General features: G+C 32.6%; 1 pseudogene across 1 annotated transcript; it reads right to left on the bottom strand.

Moving 5' to 3' along the window:
• Nucleotides 1-3,424: 3,424 nt before the first annotated feature.
• LOC111294977 (nematode resistance protein-like HSPRO2 pseudogene) lies at nt 3,425-5,423 on the bottom strand (annotated as a pseudogene). Its single transcript, XR_016327575.1, has one exon. The product of XR_016327575.1 is annotated as a nematode resistance protein-like HSPRO2 pseudogene (transcript).
• Between the last annotated feature and the right edge of the window lie 2,845 nt (nt 5,424-8,268).

The following is an 8,268-nucleotide window of genomic DNA, read 5'->3' as shown; positions in this document are numbered from 1 at the left end:
AGGAATAATACGATCGGAGGTCTAGAAAGAGATGATGGAATTTGGTATGACAATGAAGATAACATCCGAAGCACTGCCACTTGTCACTTTAGATAACTTTTACAAACTCAAAGATGCAATCACACTGAAAAAATCTTTGAGGCTATTGAAAGATGCGTATCAGACAACATGAACGAACTCTCACTTGCAGAATTCAAAGCTAATTAGGTTTTGACGGCCCTCAAACAAATGCATCCTATTAAATCTCCAAGTCTTCATGGTATGCGTACTTTGTTCTATAAAAAATTCTAGCATATCGTGGATAGTGATGTGATTAATTTTTGTTTACCTTTTCTAAATGGGGAAAGAGAACTAGACCAGGTTAATCATATTACTATTGTCCTCATAACTAAGATTTAAGACCCGAAAAACATCACTCAATTTAAACTGATCAGCCTATGTAATGCCCTTTACAAGCTTGTCGCTAAAGTCCTAGCAAGTAGGCTTAAATTAGTTTTTCCTTTCTGCATTAATGAACCCAAAGTGCCTTTGTACCTTGTAGGCTTATAACGGATAACATAATTGTCGCCTATGATCTGTTACACTCTTTAAGAAATAAAAATCCAGGGAAGAATGATTTGTTTGTTTTAAAACTTGATATGAGTAAAACCTATGACAGAATTGAATGGCCTTTTTTAGCTCGATGATGGAAAGATTAGGCTTTAGCCTAAGATGAATTTCACTTATCATGCGGTGGATAACATTTGTCTCTTACTCTATTAATATCAATGGTTATACTAATGATAAATTTTGTTTTAAAAGAGGTATCAGATAAGGAGATTTGTTGTCCCCATACTTGTTTCTGTTATGCAATGAAAGTCTATCAACATTACTGGAGAAAGCCAAAAGAGAAGGACAGATCAAGGGGGCACAAGCTAGTCAAAAATGGTCCCCAAAGTCACTTACCTTTTTTTCGCAGATTACAATTTACTTTTGTGCTATGGCAAAGAAAAGGGAAGGCAAAAAAGTGAAGCACATGCTACAGCGATATGAAAAAGGCTCGGGTCAGAAAATAAAATTAAACAAATCAATTTTGTGTTTTAGTAGTAACACAAACAGCCAGCAAAAAAAGGAGTTGAAGTAGATGTTTATTAATAAAAAAGAAATATTTATATATAAAATTAATAAAAAGGAAATAGTTATATTTATATGAAAAAGGAAATTAAAATCATTTTGATTTTTTTATTAATTTTACTTATATATTAATATACATTTTCTTTTATTAATTACTTTCGATCATGATCAAATAATTAATAATTTTTATTAATTTTCACATAAATTTAGGTATTTCATTTTTTTATTAATTTTATATATTATTAATTTTTTAAATTATTTTTAATTATGATATCAATTAATAAAATTTTTGTTAGATAATTTTTTATTTGAAATTTTTTTTTTATTTTTACACAATGTATACTTTTGTTATCATGTCAATGTATACATATCTTAAAATATATCAATATATCATTAATATAAGAGTAAAAAGATTTTGATAGTAAAAGAAAAAAATTAATGACTTATCTGGATGACATAATCGTATAAGAATTTAGTTAGATTGATTTAAATGCTTCACAGGTTTTTTTTGTTATATTTTAGCCTTCTAAATTCGGCCACCATTTGAACTTGGAACTCCTCTGGAACTATGCCTGGAATTGCCCACAGCCCAACAAACCTTAGAAATAATAATAATAAAAATAATTCCGTCAACCATCGCTCAAGGGCAAGATTATACAATCCCATATACTTCCTGATCTTTCCTACATGGCAGACATTGCTTTCAAATGTGAAAACCACGTTTATATCCGACCAAAACCATAAATTTTTCAACAATGTTGTGCTGAAATTACCCCAACTCCAGCATCATAATGTTGTGCTGTCAACTGTTACCTATTTGTAGCGGTTGATGGAATTCGATTTCAATTTCTGTTTGCTGATAATTTTCACATGCAATGGGAATTAAAACGTTTTTAAATCCAATATTATACACCTTCATTGAAATTTTTAAAACTATACTATCTCGTTATTTTATTTATTATTATATTAATGTATTAATTATTTTAAATATATTTTGATGTATACGTGACAATGTGAAGTTTAAAAACAATGTATGAGATAATTTTTCAAATGAAGATTGATCCTAGTACTACTTTTAGCTCGAGGACAAACGAACCTAACATAGGATCCCTGGAAATTGGATGGATATTTTATAGAATTGACTAAAGGACAGAGTCGATAGATTTTTGGAAATTTTAGTCATCAATTATTTTCACAGAATTTAATGGAGCAATTCTTGGAAGATGAAAACGACACCATATAACATAAATTCTTATGTAGTTTTTTAGCCTGCCCCAAAATTGATAAATTATACAATATAAAATAATAAAAAAAATTAAATCAGATTTCTTCTGCAGCTGCTTGGATATGAATCAATTTTATTATTTGCCCTTTAATAATAAAATATGTATATCACTGGTCGAGATTTAAGCTCCGAATTAAGATGCCTCACAAGGTGAAAGTTGTGTGAACTCTTATATACCCCAGTGACCTTCCTATTATGTTCGATGTGAGATTCAGGACTCCTCTTTAGGTCTGTGACATTTTTCCGCACCCAACCTCATGACGCTCTTATCACGTAAGCTGGTCACCTTGCCTACCTTCCTCGAAGTACTTGACGTGGATCGAATGGTTTAGAGTTGGCTCTGATACCACTTGTCACAGGTCGAAACTCAAGTTCCGAACTCGTGTGACTTCGAGAACTGGGCATTCACCCTTCCGGCGTCCCAAATCAGCCTTCCTGCCACGGTTCACACCTTTGTGAGGTATTATCCGCTCTGACCCTTTTGACCTCACAGTTTTATCTTACAAAAAACTCCTCACAAGACGAAAGTAGTGTGAACCCTTATATACCTCAGTGATCCTCCTATTATGTTCGATATGAAATTTAAAATTTCTTTTTAGATCTGTGACACATATCTTTAGCCAATGAGTATTAATTCATGTTTCGATTCAAATTTTATAAGTAATATTTTAGCCTATAACATCTTTTTAAAATGAATCAAATAAATAAGAGTAAAAAATTAAGGATAAATTAAAAATTCAAAAAACAAATATCTTACATATCTTTAATACAACAATTTGTTTAAAGAAAATAATCTAAATTAACTTCAAATATGAATTCTTATGCGTAAGAAATCACAACCAAATTGGCAATTGAATCTGTTACTTTCTTTTTCCAAGAATCGAACCTATAATTAAAAAAAAAAAAAAATCATTCCTCTTATCCTTGCAATATTTAAAATTTCTTTTATTTATATATTTTTTAATACAAAAAATCTAATTTAAATGGATCTGCAGCAATAACCAAAAAAAAAAAAAAAAAAACCCATTTTTCTAGTATTTGGTTACAATTTTATAAATCATGAATTCCCATTTTACAAAAATTTTACAGCATACAAACAATAATTGTTCTTCAAACATCAACACTACAAAGAATAATTAATCTTTTTCTTGTCTTTTCTTTTTCATTTCCATAATATCAATTAACCAAACTAAAGTTCAAACGATTGGTCCTAGTCATCATCGCTTCTTCCACCTAGTCAACCCAGACCCATTCTGTTCATGACTCCAAAACTCGCCCAAAAAAGTCTTAGCCGCATCCAAACTGGGGAAATAAGTAGGCTCTAAGAATATCTGACTCAATGAGTCCTCCGAGTCGGAACTCGCCGCGACTCGGTTCCCTTTCGCTTCCAAACTTCCCATAACCACCGTCAGCACTTGCTTATACCCATAAAAGAACCGCTTCAAGGCTCCTTCAATGGCTTGCAAAGCTTGTACCAAAAAGACCTTATTACCCTCCTGCTTCTCTGCGTACAATCTCATCGCAGCTTCTTGAATCCTGGGTCCACCTTTAGGATCCACCTCGACGCCCAAAATAAACGGAACCTTGTGTCTTAACTCCTTGGACATTTTTGTAATTTCAACCAACCCTTTCGACCTGAAACAAAGCGCATCTGTTTCGTTGACTGGTTTTATCAGTAACTGACTTTTCAGGCGAAGGAAATCGTCGGGGTCCATCAGGAGATGGAGATCTTCAATTTCCGCTAGAAGCTTCCAGATCTTTTCCATCAAATAACAATCGCTCGTGGCGGTTTCGAAGCTTTCCGCGTCGATCCTCAAAGTGATTCGTTTCAATACTTGTTTCGCCGTTTGGATCCACGATTCCAGAATCTGATGCGTCGTGTAAAGCGTCGCGTTCTCGTGGTTCTTGATGTGATCGTACGGACTCTTCTTAAGCGCGTGGAGTTCGTTCGGCTTGCAAACAGCATCGTAGTAAAGGTTTGGTTTGCCACATAGGTTCGGCTCTCCCAAACCTAAAGTGTAAGGACACCGCCTCATCTCACACTCAATAGAGTAGAGGATTTTACGTGCTACGTCTTCGGATTTCTGCCACGTGGCGAGTCGAGGTAATAAGCTGGCTTCGCTGGTTTGATTCACCACCGTCGTTTCTCCATGAATCTTCCATACCTCGGCGGAGCTGCACTCTCGTGCTAGTACTCCCTTCGACGAGGTCAGATCAACGATCGGTGTCGTTCCTGCGGCGATTTTCTCCTCGTTTTCGTCTTCGCAGAGCATAGCGATGAGTTCGATCTGACTCGTGGTGAGTGACTCGAGCCGACGCGACCACTCGCGGCGGTTCGAATACGGTCTAGGATCCGATAAAACAACTGAAATAAACCGGAACGTGATCTCCAAAGCGTGCAAAGCCGGCTTCAAAACGCGCTCGTTTTGCCAAGCTGGAAACTCTTTCGTCTCCCATAACTTCCTGAGCTCCGGGAGCCGAAGATAATAGTCGTAAGCTGAGGAAGCGGTTGAGGAAGTGGAAAGTGGAGATGAAGTATTCGAAAAATGAAACGGTGTTGGAATCGAAACCTGGAGTTTGTTAGAGAGCTTTGGGGATTTGTTTGGGACGTCGGAAGAAGCCATCTTTGCTTTACAATCTGAATCAACCATTTCTGAAAATGATTAAAAATTGAATTTTTTTTTTTTTTTTTAGTTTTCAGGTTTGGAATTTTCTTGACCGAAGAAGAAGAGAGATTGGATATTTATAAGGCGGGCGTTCGGGTTAAGGGAATAGCCTAATAGGAAAAGGGCCTGTGGAAAGATATAACGAGGATTTTGAAATTTTAGTTCTTTAAAAAAATGAGAAAAGAATTGAAGCATATCCAAATTTGATTTCAGACCAAACGTTGGAAGTTGGAATCGAGAAGGGCTTTGTGTTTCATGGAGACGGGAAAAGTCGTGTTGGAATCTCATGGGGTGTTTTGGAAATGTGGAAGCGATCCGTTCCAAGTTGGACTTTGGCCGTTTGTCTGTTTTCTAAAATGTGTTCAATTAAAGTCCGCCTAGCCAAGTCGATCAACTAAATTTCTACTTAGCTTATCAACTCTCTCACCACCAATCATCTATTGCCACTTGCTTCGGCCTATTTATTTACAAAAGAGATAAATTTATCATTAACAAATACCAACATTATTGATTTACTTTTACTAATTTATTTACAATTAATTAATTTATTTATAATAACAGTTATTTTAACGAGTATTTTAAAAATACTTTTTAAAATTGTTATTTATTATTTAAATAATTTATTTTTTTAATATAGTACAAATCATAAGATTAATGGTTAATTGTTACATTTAATAAAAAATATTACTATAAATAATATTATCTAATACATTAAAACGGAATCCATTCTCAATTGTACACCTTCTCACAATGGACTGAACTGAGAACAGTTCCAATTAATAGTACTCACGTCATTTATCTATATTTTTTATATTTGTTAATTTTAATTTTTATTGAAGTTTGCAAAAATAGTTTGATTTTCTTTTTTTTTTTCTCAACTATTTTAAGAGTTTCTTTAAAATACTCATTAGCAAATTTAATAATAAAAAAATTGATGATTCTATAATCCCCCTCAAAATTTGAAATATTAAAGTTTTGCATACAAGTTGCACCGTACGCAAAGACAAAAAATAGAAAATGCTTAATTTTTGTTGTAAAACCTTTATTAATTGAATTATACCAATATCACAATAAAATCTAATATTATTGATTCAATTAGTCAATAACATTTACATAGTTTCTTATATATTTTTTTCCTTACAATGAAAGAATCAAATTTATCCATAAACGCAAGCTTTATGACAAATTAGCATTCAAAGGACAAGAGTCAAAGTAATAATTCATGCAAAATAAAAAAATAATTAAAAAAGAAAATTGCTAAATAAAACTATGATTAACTAAAAAATTTTATATGAAACAGTTATTTCACATAAATATATCTCATTTTTATTCTAATAATATCACATGATTAAATTTAATAAAATAATTATTTATTACATATTATAATTAAATAATGAATATTTATTTTAATAATTCATTAATAACTTTTATAATAAAAAATTAATTTTTTTAAAAAATATAATTACAAGACATAATTGAAAAATGAATATAAGCTATTAACATAGAAAGATCGATGAGCGTAATCCTTTCTCTTAAATAAATGGGCAGTGCTATAGCTGATCTTTTACCAAATGGACCAATTATTCCTGTGCAATGCATGGGATGCTTCCTCAGTGTTCACACAAGTAGACAAGTCTCGTTGGGTCAGATGTCAACTGCTCATCCAGCCGAGTTATCCAAAACTTATGCCCATCGTTATAAGCTATTTACAATTGTGCCATTGTCGGTTTACCGCCTTCAAGGGAAAACTTCAAATTTACCGGCTATATTTTGTTTGGTTAAATTGAAAACGACAGTCGCCCACCTTCTTGATTGACTTGAAAGCTGCCCAAAATGACCTTCTTTTGCAAGGTAACGAAGTTATCTGACATTGCACCAAACAAGTCATCTATAGTCAGGTTCATACTCGATACATAACGGCTTTTGAAAGGCTTAATTGAAGCCATCGTTTTTGGCCAAATATTGAAGCCAATTTACTCAATAAGTTTTAACTCCAATTTGATGTTTGGAACTTGGAGACATAATATGGATTAAGACGTTTTGGATAACATCCAAGTATTTGCATTTATTAAAGTTCACTAAACAAAACAAATTTAATTGATATTAAATTTTCATAAAAAAATATATTTAATTCTTTGAAGAATTCGATGTTTGTAATTTACATGCTATTGTTATATAAATTAAAACGTTTTAGAATAACATCATTAAATTTATGTTTATTAAACTCTAATAAACAAAATTTTGAATTGAATTCGGATTATAAATCACACAGTATTGATTTTTGACATGAAAATATTTTGAATGAACTCTTGATATGCAAATAAAATCATAGAGACTATTTAATTTTCCTTTTATTCTTATAGGTGATGAGGATGGTATAGCTTCCTAAACTTGAAGTCAAACAAAAGAGTTGAATGAGAGAGTTTGATTAGTCACATGGTTAATAACAAGCCTAAATGGATGGAATAACAAATTTGTTTATCCACCAATGTTTTGGCTTCTTTTGCTCATTTTAGCTTAAGAAAATAAAACGAACCTCCCTCAAATGCATGGAACCAACAACCCCCACTATTTACTACTATATTAGTTGTGGGAAACATTAAGAATCTGCCAATATTCTATTCTATTTGTTTCTAAATGGTGTTCAACCACCGAAACAAAAACAAAATTCTTAATATCAACCTATTCATGCGTTGAAAAACATTTTAAAGGTCATTGTTACTTGATGCTCAATGTTTCTTCAACCACCAATACACAGTTATTTTTATCCATACAAGCAGTTACTTGATACTCATTAAGTATTATACGTTAATAACTTTGACATGAGATGTTTATAGCAAGTGTTGAGGGATTTTTTATTCTCTATACAATGTAATAAAGAGTTTAAATAAATTTTACTGACACACTGTTTAATAATAATTATTGTTTCATTCAGTTCATCATCATAACATTTTTAATATTTTCAAATTAAATTAAAATAATATTTAAAATATATTCAAAACGTTTTTCATGGCATAATAGGACTCAATCCCCGCGTTGACCGGCTCAACCCCAAAAGCCACCGCATTTTATTGGCAACACGTGTCTCTCTCCTATTGCTCTTCCTCCAGCCCACTCGGCCGTAATGCTCTCCAACTCGGTCGCTATTGTTCCGCCAAATAATCACGCGTCCCACAACGCCTGGCTTTCGTGCTCGTTACGTAC

This window comes from Durio zibethinus, chromosome 14 (assembly GCF_047325235.1).
Source record: "Durio zibethinus cultivar Kanyao isolate XHJ-2024 chromosome 14, ASM4732523v1, whole genome shotgun sequence".
In the NCBI taxonomy this organism is placed as follows: domain Eukaryota; kingdom Viridiplantae; phylum Streptophyta; class Magnoliopsida; order Malvales; family Malvaceae; genus Durio; species Durio zibethinus.
Note: the sequence above shows the minus strand (reverse complement) of the source record. Positions and strands in the feature narration are given on the sequence as shown.